We start from the raw sequence: 12221 nt of genomic DNA on the forward strand, positions 1-12221 counted from the left end.
TGGAATTTCGGGTTTTTAAGCCCTATTTATGTTTTATCTCATCCATAAACGCATTTTGGAGGCTAGAACAAGGCAAAGGCCTTGGGAAGAGGAGAAAAGAAGGAGATGTGTATTTCCCATCCTTTCAAAGGTGCTCTTCTACTCGGATCATTGCGAAAATACTAAGAAATCTTAGTTTTCTTTAAACCCTTTCTTTTATACATGGTTTTGGGAGTAATTTCTTTTTTCTTTATTTGGGAGATCCTGAAAATGAAGGTTATTGGGTGTCTTGAATGATCTCCTTTTCTTATATTAATGTTCCCTTGTGTTTGGGAGTATTAGTAAGATCCTTTGTTTTGATTGATGCATTTTGACTTCCCGGGTCACCCATGGGTGATTTAGGAGAGCCAAATTTGGGGCTTTTTGAGCTAAGTCAAATTTGATCAAATTGAAGGTACTCATAGGATCCTTTTGCTGCCAATTAACTTCTCTCAAAGTTGTGTTCCATTATAGACTTCGAATTGGTGGCAAATTAGAGACCATTCACTATTAAGGTTGAGAACTACCCATTTTTAACCTATTTTTCAGATTTGGATTTTTGTGTGAAGATTTTGGGATATCCTTTGAATCCAAATTGACTCTAATTTTTTATAATTATTTCTTTTGTATAAATAGGTTTATATATCTTTAGTCACTAATTTGTAGGAGTGGATTCATGGATTTTGGAGAAAAGAATCAAGTGGAAGTTGAGGAATATATTTAACCTTATCTTGCATGTTTAATTATGTTAATTAGTTTTTATTATTAATATCATGATTTGCTTTAATGTTATCTTGTGATTATATCTTCTATCTTTCAATATCTTTGAATAGTGATATGAAAATGTATGAGATGGATGATATTGATTGGATTGAGTTTTTCTTTTACCTAAATTATTGTTATGAAAATATATGGATGATATTGAATTAAATTTCTCATTTTATTTCATGCTGCAAACTAGGGTTGTGGGTTCACCCATTGCCCTAGTGACATTATGTGATTTCTTAGGTTGTGATTGGGAATGGGGAATGCCATTTGGCGTTTCTGCCATAGGATACCAAAGGAGGTGCTATGAGATGCATTCTTATGGTGCCCTTGGCGCTTTCTCGATTATTGATTGACATATTTAGGGCATGTCTAGAAATGTTGGGTTAGGTGACCTCATGAGTACTACTACCCTTTCGGCAGGGGTATTGAAGCCGGTTAACCTGTGATGTTAGTGGCTAAGTCTTGTGTGTCAGGCAGGCCCACTATCATCATAGAGAGGTAGGGTTGCATATAATAGATAAGGGCTCATGGACGCTCAAGACAGGCGAAATGATCCTTGAGTGGACATGGAGATCATCATGTCCATTATATATGGATGACCAGTGGGACAAGGAATGTGGTCCAACAGATGCCTCCCGTTGATGATTTCATTCATAGGTGGAAAAGTATCGAACTAAAAGGGCACTAGGCATGATGGGAGATATTGAATACTGAACCGAATTGGTTGGTGCCATAGGGGAAGTATCTATACCACATGTGGTACGAGACCGTATGACTTTGCATTGGGCCTAGAATTATCCTTGACACACGCCAGATCTTATACCAATGGTGATGTGAGAGAGTGGTGACCTAATCCCCAACCATGGCTTGATAGGACTTTGCACAACAACCGTGGAGAACCCAATAGACGTACTTGAGTGCCGTGAGGGAAGAGTGATGAGACCGCCCAAAGAAGATTGGTGTGTGATTTAATGCGTGTTTACCATAGAGACTTCATGATAGAGTTAAAAGCATAATCATTCATATATTATATCATTGTTATTAATTACATTATTGATATTCATGTTATATGTGTGGTGTGGAATCTTGTGAATGAAGGCATGATATGATGTTGAGTTGACCTCACTAAGTTCTTTTGAACTCATTCCTTTTATATGTCTTTTTCTATAGATTATACTGCAGGTTATGATAACTCTTTCCAAATGGAGAATTCGTTTCCGACTTATCTTCTTGAAGGAGTGACCGAAGAAGAAGTGGACGCACATGGAGCTTCATGCCAGTATCATGAATGTTCTTTTGGGTTGGATTCCATTAGAGAACTAGTTTATTTTATTTTTCCACTGCGAATACAATTACCCTCTTTTCTTTTCAAAACTCTGAAGTTATATTTTTATTTTGATAATGGATGATTGTAACCATTATTTCGGTTTTGATAACTTAATATGATAAACTTAATTTATTCTTGTCCATTTAATTATACTATATCACGTTTTGTGTGGATTTGTCATTGAAGCTAGATCTTGAGGTGTATCACCCCCATGGGCATTCGAGTATGACCTAATCTGGTTGGGTGGGGTGGGGTGTGACACCACTCCTTGAGTTATCTTAATCATCAGTCAGACCTTCTATTGGAAGAAAATATACAAAGGACATCTCTTACAGTTAAGAATTCATAGTTAAGTACAACTTAAAATTGTCAAAAAGACAAGAAATTGCTTCATGTTCTTAGACACATCAAGGGAAGAGGGAAGGGAAGTCGAAAAATAATGATCGCCTTCATAAGCTTTATCTCTTCCCTTTTTTCTTAGGTTGTAGCCCTCTTCCAATTATAAGTCCTTGTGCAACTTGAGAGATATGGTTCATGAGTATTGTCTTTAAACTTAGGATATGGTGTTGATATTTGAAATAAATAAATTGAAATAACTGAGATTGATGGTGTTAGTTATAGGGGGTGTGACTGATAAATTGGATAACCCAAGAGATAGCATTAATATATGAATTGAAATTATCTATATTTCCTATTGATCAACCCTTGAATGGATCAATTTCTACAAACTGACCTTTTTTTTATTTGGCACACATTAGAAAATAACTTTTAGATTATGGATTCTAGTGTTTTGACCATCGATTGAAAATCTTTAATGAAGATTTGAGAATGACATCTTTACCTCCTCTCTTAGTTTATCAAATGATACTTAGACATCATCTTAGTTGGATAATACTATTTATCTTCCCTCTTGCCTAGCAAGGGTATCAAACATTTTCTTTTTGTTAATTTTTTCAATTAATATCTACTTTACTGTTAGATATTAAACTAAAACCCCAAACTATCCTTAAGTAGAAAGATGTTTTAGTTTAAACTTTAAATCCCCTTAATTACCTTAATAGTTAAAATTCTAAATTACCCTCAATTAATACCAGTTATTGTTAAAACTCTAAAATATCTTCAATTATCTTTGTAGTTAAAATTCCAAATTACCCACAATGAATTTTATAATTAAAACCCTAAAATTTCCCAATGTTCTTTAATCTAAATCGTCTGTCTTTCATTAAGAGGGGATATTAGTTAGTTAAAAAAAAGAAGAGGATATTAGATAGTTTAAAAAATTTTAGAAATATATTTAATGGTAAATTCTATTTAACTGAAAAAAAAAAGTTAATAGAAATGAGGTGTTTGATACCTTTACAAGGTAAGAAGGAAGCTAAGTAATAATATATAATCAAGAGGGGGGGTCCTTTCCATTGGTCAACTAAGAGGATAGTTAAGTGATATTTACCCTAAATTTTATATCAAAGTTCTTGAGATTTGAAGAAACAAAATTTTGAGTAGATGAGCATGTGAAAGGTTGAATCCATTATTAAGGCAAGGATCCTCACCTTCTATATCGTACCGCTTTATACTACAACAAATAGGGTCTCCACAGTAAAAACAATCAAAAAGTCCATCACAATAACATTTAGCTGTAAAGTACCTATGGTTTTTTATCTGATGGTATAAGCCATAGCAAAGTTTGTGACTGTAAGTAGAACATGGACGATTCATGGACCTCTGTCATTCTCCAAATGGAGAATTCATGGTAAAAAAAGCCTTTTCTGAGATAATCAAATGGCACTTTTTTTTTCCAAGAACCTTTATTCTGAGTGGTGGAAATTCTACTGGCAATTACCAATACACCCAAAATTTAAGGTTTTCTTCTGGCAGCTGTTGAATGACGGTTTATCAAATATCAATTAGATCAAAACTAGCCCAATGGTCTAACTGCTCATTCGAGTGTGCTCTTTGTGAAGCCACGAGTGAAACCAATTGGCATGTTTTTATATCATGCGAATGGGCCAAAAGAATACATGCTACTGGACCATTGGGCTTGCGAACTGAAAATTGGAGAGCCTCTTCAATTCTAAATTGGTGTCAAAATCTGGGATCCCTCTTGGACAAATCTAAATCCAAATGGTTTCTTTCAGTTTTTATTATCTCCTGTTATTTTATTTGGTAGGAAAGAAATTTGAAAGCTTTTCAACAAATAACACCTAACCCTCTTAAGGTGTTAAAAATCATTAACTATTGGATTGTAAACCTTAAGCTACATGAAACTGAAATTACAATTCACAACTCTCCAATACCAAATGCAGATAATAATTTAAACTTTCAAGAAATAAATTTGTGCAATGCCATCCCAACAACTAATACTATTGTTTTGATGTGTGTAGGAGTACTTAACCAACACCTAGGGAAGGTAGGATGGAGCATTGGGATGTATTATGTATAGGAATGGACATATACAGTCCATCGAATTTGGAATCGTGCAGATGTCGGACACTCTAGAAGCAATCATTTTTGAAATACAACAAGGGATTGAAAATGCAGCAACACAAGGTTTTGGGATACAAGAGATATGGACCAACTCTCAGGAGTTACCAAAACCAAATTTTGGGACTTGACCTCTAAACCATATAGATATGTTAATGAAGGTTGCTAAGACAACCAAACATGTAATCTTTGACAATTTCCCATCCCTAGTGCTACAATTTTAGTTTGAAAAGATAGCTTTATCTGATTTGAACTGCTAGGAGTAGGTAATGGTACTCAAATTTATGGTTGTAAGTGTTTTTAGTTTTAATGAAGTTCTTTTTTCTTATGAAAAAAAAAAAAAAAAAAAAAAAAAAAGAAAAAATAGAGAACATGGAAGTAAAGGGTATTTTGTAAGTGTGGATTTTTAGTTAAAGATGATTTCAGAATTAATCTATAACTACAAATATTGTAATTGGGGATGTTTTGGTAACTAATCTATGACTACAGATATTATAGTTGCCTATATTTTTATAGTTAATCTATAACCATGAATTTATAAGCTATCTAGGTCTCGCATTTACTATACATTATTGTTTCCAATCCCATAGGAATCCCTTTATGTTGAGATTCTTGCGTGCAACTCGCACCATGACATTCATTGATGGAGTAATGATCTTATGGTCATGATGTTAAACGAGAAGGTTTATGAAATAATTTTAATCGATGGAGAAAAGAAAACAATGCTCTACTTATGCAAGCTTTGAATTCTATTTTTTTTTTTTAAATTCTTTTTAAAAAGTGTTTTTATATTACTTTACTAGAAATAAAGGTTAAAATTATTACATATACTATCAAGGAAGTTCTCCCTAGGAGGTATTGGTGATTACCAACGAACTGATATTTGAAGGTAAAAATGAAAAAGAATTCTAGAGTTCAATAAAACCTTTTGAATTCCATCTTTCCTTCCTGAGTAATAAAAGTTATTCATGTCATAATAATTCTAAGGCCTAGAATTTCTTTTGCATTAAAAAAAAAAGATGGCACTCTGAGAATGGGGAGTTAATTAATTTAAAGCTATCTGATTATTTTTAATAGTGAAAAAGTAATTAAAGAAAAATAATACAATCCAAACGGTCAGCACCTGGTAGCCCACCTTGTTGGAAAATTCTCTCTAACAATAAAAGTAAGGGAGGATTTTATGATATTTTTTTAGATAAAATGCCTGCGTACGCTGGCTGCTCCAGGAAGTCAAAGAAAGTGTTGAAGCTTCCGTGAACCTTGAGAGGAGAAGCTCGCCGTGACCAACACACCAGTCACCAGGAAAGAAGCAAGTGGTGGTGGTGGTGACCGGTGACAGGGAAAGCTAAATCTCCGTCTGTCACACGTTGGACGAATCTGGAGTCAGGCCGTACTTCAACTACTGCTATGGGGTCCACAGGTGGCAACACGGTCTTGCAAGTGGGTGGTCTTCGTCGGAGTCGTCGTCCCACGCGGGTCAAGCAAGTTGCGAACTTGATCTTGATTCTTGACTACTTCTTTGTCAATTGCGTGTCCATCACAATATTAAATGGAGCAAAAAAGATACCAATCCAACGGCTTTGCGTGGGGGAGTTCTTTTACATTTACGGCATTTTCTTTGGAGATTGGAACACTTGATCTCATAATATAAGATGATGGTATTTTTCAACTTAATAAGTCAATCCTTGAAGTTCCGTTAATGCTCAATTGGGTGAGGGCCGTTAGGGCCAAACTTGCACCCCTATGATTCTATTTTGGGGTTTAATGCTTTTAATTTGAAACTGAAAAACCCGAACTAAAACCATCCTGCACAAAAGTGTTCATGCTTCTATGTGATAGTTTCCTCTCTCCTTCATAATGAGATCCATTTCTATCCACTATGTTTACAAAAAAAAAATGTCTGCGTTCACTGGCTTGGGACATGGTCAATCAAGGCGGGAATGAGTTTGATTTTGCTCTGTAGGATTTAGGGTCAGGGACAATAATCATTGGCCCTAAATTAAGGTTAGGACATAAATGGACTTATATAAGAATATATATGTCTAGACTTAGGATTGCAAAAGCCCGACCTAGCCCAGCCCTATTACAACCCTAACACAGATCATTAGCAAAAATTGTTTCAACCCTTCTCAAACTACAATTTATTTGGGCATGGATCTTGGCTCTTAACAACCTAGATAAGGCAACCACTTTGATCTCTTTTGATCTCTTTAAATCAGGTATAATAGTGGGTTGGGTTTTTTAATGATTTGGTTTGGTTAGTGGTTCGATCTATTGAGGTTGGTTTGAACCAACCCAAACAGATAGGGTTTTCAATTCTCAACCCATATCCCAGCTAATTAGTCATAGATTGGTTTTATTGGTTTGGTTCGGTTTCAACCATTTGGCCCCAGAATCAACACCCCTAGAGTACCACATATCATTGATGTAGTAGAGGCACCGCATCCACGGCCATGTGTCTCATGTCTCAAAGATGAGACGCCTACCATATCATGTGGAGCCATTGCCTCTCCCTGAGATGGTGGATCTGGGTTCTTTATGTTTTCAGGTGATAGCTAAACACTTGGGGTTAGCTAATCAACTACCCCACAGAGCAAGAGAGATTAACCTAAATAAATCATAGGGTGTAGGCTTCACCTTTGATATGTAGTGTAGAATCCCCGAAAATCCTAACCCTATAATCCGTTGTTTCAGGTCTAGGAATCCAAAATTCTAGTAATTAAAAGACAATTTTGGATCATTCGAATTGAGCTTGGGAGTTCGAAACTTGAACCCATGGACTTCGACAAGGTAGATGGTGACCTGACCACCTTAATTGACTTTGAGAGGAGAGAGAAAATTAGTCTAAAAGGTTTAAATAAGAGATTTTGGCATGCATGGAAACCAATGCATGAGGACCCCAATGACAGGGTAAAGTAGACCATTGAGTCAAGCATGTTTAGAGGATTCTACACTCTGAAGCCCGTCGAAAATCACATTCATATGAAGAAGTTTTGGGTTTTTAGGTTAAAAAACACTATTTTATTGTTCTCTAACCTCATAAATGAATTGTTTATGCTCTTGGAGGTTGAGAGCTTGGAAGAGGAGAAATGCTTGGAGTTTTGCATGTTATTTGGTGATGTTGAAACACAACTCACAAGGATAATCGTGTGTTGAGGTAAGAATATTCTGAAAACCGTATTTACAACTATTATTTCATAGTATTTACAATGGTTGAATGTAATAATGGTGGTTGATGTGGTAGTTGGTATAAATTGTTTTTTTGTTTAGGTTCCCCATCATGTTTTCCAACCCCTTTGAGTGATAAATCATGTTATCCTTCAGATTTGAGACTGATTAATCATCACATATACTTGTAACAACCACCGTAATTCTAACTCGGAATCAGTATTGCAAGTTTGAGTATTCGAAGTTCTAGCAGGAAAAAGCTATGGGCTATCCGGATTGAGGCCCATGATCCATATCCTAAGCTCATGGATCTAGATTCTACCGATGAAGAACCTGCCATACTGGGAACTCGAAGGAGATCTAGTGGTAACCCTGATGGAATGAGAAGGTGGATCTCTAGCTTAAGACTAGTTGAGTTTGAAGATGTTCGAGATCAAGGTAAGGACCTTCCACGTGTTGGTTTAAGTTAGATTGATGTCGGGGATCAACCGATTGAGCAAATCACCCAAGTACTAAAAAGTACTAGGGGGCCATTGCTTAAGGCGGTTGATTGACCCAACCAATCGCCCTATGCGACCGGTCGGTCTATTTGCATGTTTTAAACCCTATTTCCCCCTGACCCTCTATAATTTTGTATTATTTTATTCGTGAAGGATGTTGTGGATGGTTGGGAGACATGTGGTTGGTGGTGAACAAAGCTCGAAGCATGGAGAAGGTTTGAATCTCGTTCGGTATTTCGAATCTTGTGGGGGTTAGTTAATCACACTCTCTTCCTACTTGTTTCTCTTTGTTATTAGAATGTTTTTCTTCCCTCTAAGATTCTGTAGATAGTGAGTTGGAGTGTTTAAAATCTTTCCCATCGATGATCACAACTAGATCACACAAGAAGATGGATTTCTATATCCGGATCAAGGGTTAGTTTAGTTGAATGAAATGAACTCTCTGGAATATTAAGAATGGAATTTGGATTTGAATAATCTCTCAAAATCGGGTTGAGAATGGGTGATCAAAAGTCTGAATTCCGGACTTGAGATTCTACCTAAGAAAGGGGTGGTCGATTGACCCCACCAACCAACCTGAGCGACTGGTTGGGTCACAGTAGCCATGCCAGCTTGTGTTTGCTCCGTTTTGACTTCATATTTTAATGAAACTTCTTAACCATAATCTAGGTGATCTCTAAGATTTACTGGACTTGTTGCTTGTGAAGTTTAATTGTACTTTTTAGTAGCTTTTTCACTTTGACAGGTAAGGTTACTATTCCTTATATATGAATTGACATGTAATGTGATAAACTATTTGTTGCTTTGAATGCATAAGTAGTCATATAACTTGCTGTTACACTAGTTTAAATGATTTCTTGATAAAAATATGTTGTGAATGATAATTAGATGTACTTGATTCATTATGCGATATAGAATGATGAGTTGTTGCAACTATGATTGAGGGTATTCTTACTAGATATCCCTAGCTTGGGATATTAGGGACTGTGGTATGAGACACTATTCTCTGATGCCCTTATCACTATCATGGTTGCTGGATTACATACCTAGGAGGTCTAGCTTGCATGGTTAGATACTTATACATGCTACTACCCTTTTGGTAGGGGTATTGAAGCCGAATGACCTGTGATAACGATGACATAACTCTATTTCTTCCTACAATAGTAGCCAGTTCGTGCGGAGACTTAGTGGTCTTTTATTAATCATGCATTGGTAGGGTTGCATATATTAGGGTTGGGCTCAAGGGCGTCCAATAAGCGGCTTAGGAGTCATGAGGGGACATGAGAGCATCCGCCCCAACAATATGTGGATGATCATAGGATTAGGGAATGCAGTCCAATAAAGGTAATTAGTCCGCGAGGATTTTCATTCCTAGGTGGAGAATGATACTAAATGGAGTTGGTTGGTGCCATAGCGGAAGTATCTGGACCATATGTAGCATGTTACTATAGGACCTTGCATTGGGTTATAATCCGTGACATGCTCTAGTACTTATGCCAATGGTCGTGGTGAGAGAGTGTGGACCTAAACCCCAACTGGTTGATTGATGAAGACCGTACCCCTTGCCAAGGACCCCAACAGAGGTAGCTAGTCCATGAGGGATCAGAGTGATGAGACCTACCCAGAGGAGGGCTGGTGTAAATCTTAAAGCATGTTTGCCATACTAGAGACTTACATTGTTAGCTACTAGATGCATCCATACTTATGCATATTATATTTCCTTCATGTTATTTATCATATGTTATGATGTGGATATGAATATGAGATTTGTGGATATGAATATGAGATTTGTTGCCTTACAGAGTTCGTCAGAACTTTTTGTGGATTACTTTTATATTATTCAGATAGCTATATTGAAGCAAGAGAAGTTCTGTATGATTGGGAGAACCCCCATTAAGAGACTTTGGAGGCATCAATGGGATGTAGTGCTGCACAACATGAAGCCACTTGCGGGTGCATAGTGTGCGCTTATAGCACCTATTGATGGCAAAAGGATCCAGGTGGTTCGCCATTTTGATAGGTCGATGAAGGAGGGTTTCATGACTCCTTTCATCGAGAACTAGAAGAGAAGAGTGTCAGCCTAAAGAAAGAACAAAATAACAATTAAACTTTGATTTTCTTTTGCTTCCACTGAGATACCCTTTTTGGATACGTTATTTCATGCATTCCTTGGATTATAATCTTTATTTATTGGACTCTGGACACTTGTCACACCCCACCCGCCGGTCTCGGTTACTTGCCCGACAACCCATGGGTGCGATCCGTCACAGGATCCACGGTTTTACCCATCAATAATAATAAATGCAAGTAGAGATAAATCAAGAGCAAGAGCAAGATCACTAATTAGATTATAGGAGTCCAAATACTCCAATAAAAAATGATAAAGGAAAGAATCAATGTTCAAAAGAATAATGAGTTCAATGGAAGTAATCAAATAAACTAAATAAGTTTCTTTCTCTAAAGCTAAATATTGATTTTCTAACTTAGCAAGCAAGGGGGTTCTCCAATTCTTCTCCATACGATCTGCAAAATGATGGGCAATCCGCCTCCTTCGGCCATCAATGGGTGCTATAAGTGCACTCCAAGCATCCGCAGGAGACTTCGTGCACGCTATCTCCATCTCCCACTGACGGTGCCACATTCTCTTCATATGAGAAGGTTCTTTCATACGGATTATCTCCCATTTCGGACGATGTGCAACCATCTATGCAATTAGTATAACATACAAAGAAAAAGGAATAAGTTTTGACGAACTCGAGTAAGGATTACACATTTCTCATCCATATGTTAACACAATCAGAAATGCATATATGATATGAATGTTATGCAATAGTATGAATGCTACTAAGATCTAACCATGCAAGTCTCTAGACAGTTTACATGCTTTAATATATAACACTAGTCCTCCTATGGGTAGGTCTAGTCACTTTGATCCCTCACGGACTGGATACCTCTGTTGGGATCCTAGGTAAAGGGGTAAAGTCCTCATCAGGCATCCATGGTTGGGGATTAAGTCAACACTCTCTTACCACGACTATTGGCAATGAGTATTTGTGCATGTCGGGGTTTCTAATCCAACGCAAGTCATACTGGTAACACACTACATGAAGTCCAAATTCTTCCCCTATGGCACCAACCAACTCGGTTCCGTATCCTTCGCAACCTAGGAATGGGAATCCTCATGGACTTGCTACCACTGTTGGACTCCACTCCCTAACCCTATAGTCATCCACATATTGTTGGGGCGGAATGCTCTCATAACTCCTCACGACACCCGGTCCACTCCTTGGACGTCCATGAGACCAACCCTAACATATGCAACCCTACCATTGCATGAACAATAGTGGACCACTGAATCTCCGTGCGGATTGGTTATGGTTGTAGGATGAAACAAAGTCAAGTCACCATCATCACGGGTCATCCGGCTTCAACTCCCTTACCAAAAGGGTAGTAGTTTGTGGGGTACCTAGCCATGCAACTCTAGGCTTCCTAGGTATGTCATCCATCAATCATGATAGTGCTAAAGGCATTAGTGAGCATGTGTCCCATACCACAGCCCCCTGATATCTCAAGCCAAGATATCCTAATGGAATACCCTTTCCATCACAACTACACTACATCATTCACCATCATACCATAACCAGTTGTTCAATATCATAAGTGATAAAGTACATAAAAGAACATCACAAACAACAAGTATACAATAATATGATCATGCTTTATACAGTTATAGCAAGGTACACGATTAGTTAATAGTAAAGAAAACAACTAATTTAATCATGTACATGTTATTGCATAAAGACAAGAATGTATGTCCTTACCTGTAATTAAGTAAAAGTTCCTTAGAAAGCAAACTGATCACAATTAAAAGACTTTTAGTAAAGATAGAAAACACCTAAACACAAGGTTACAAAATTATATAAGTAACATGAGTCAAATTGAGTAAAAGCCAAAAGTCA

This window comes from Hakea prostrata, chromosome 6 (assembly GCF_041222555.1).
Source record: "Hakea prostrata isolate BN-2017 chromosome 6, UWA_Hpros_2, whole genome shotgun sequence".
NCBI classification, from domain to species: Eukaryota; Viridiplantae; Streptophyta; class Magnoliopsida; order Proteales; family Proteaceae; genus Hakea; species Hakea prostrata.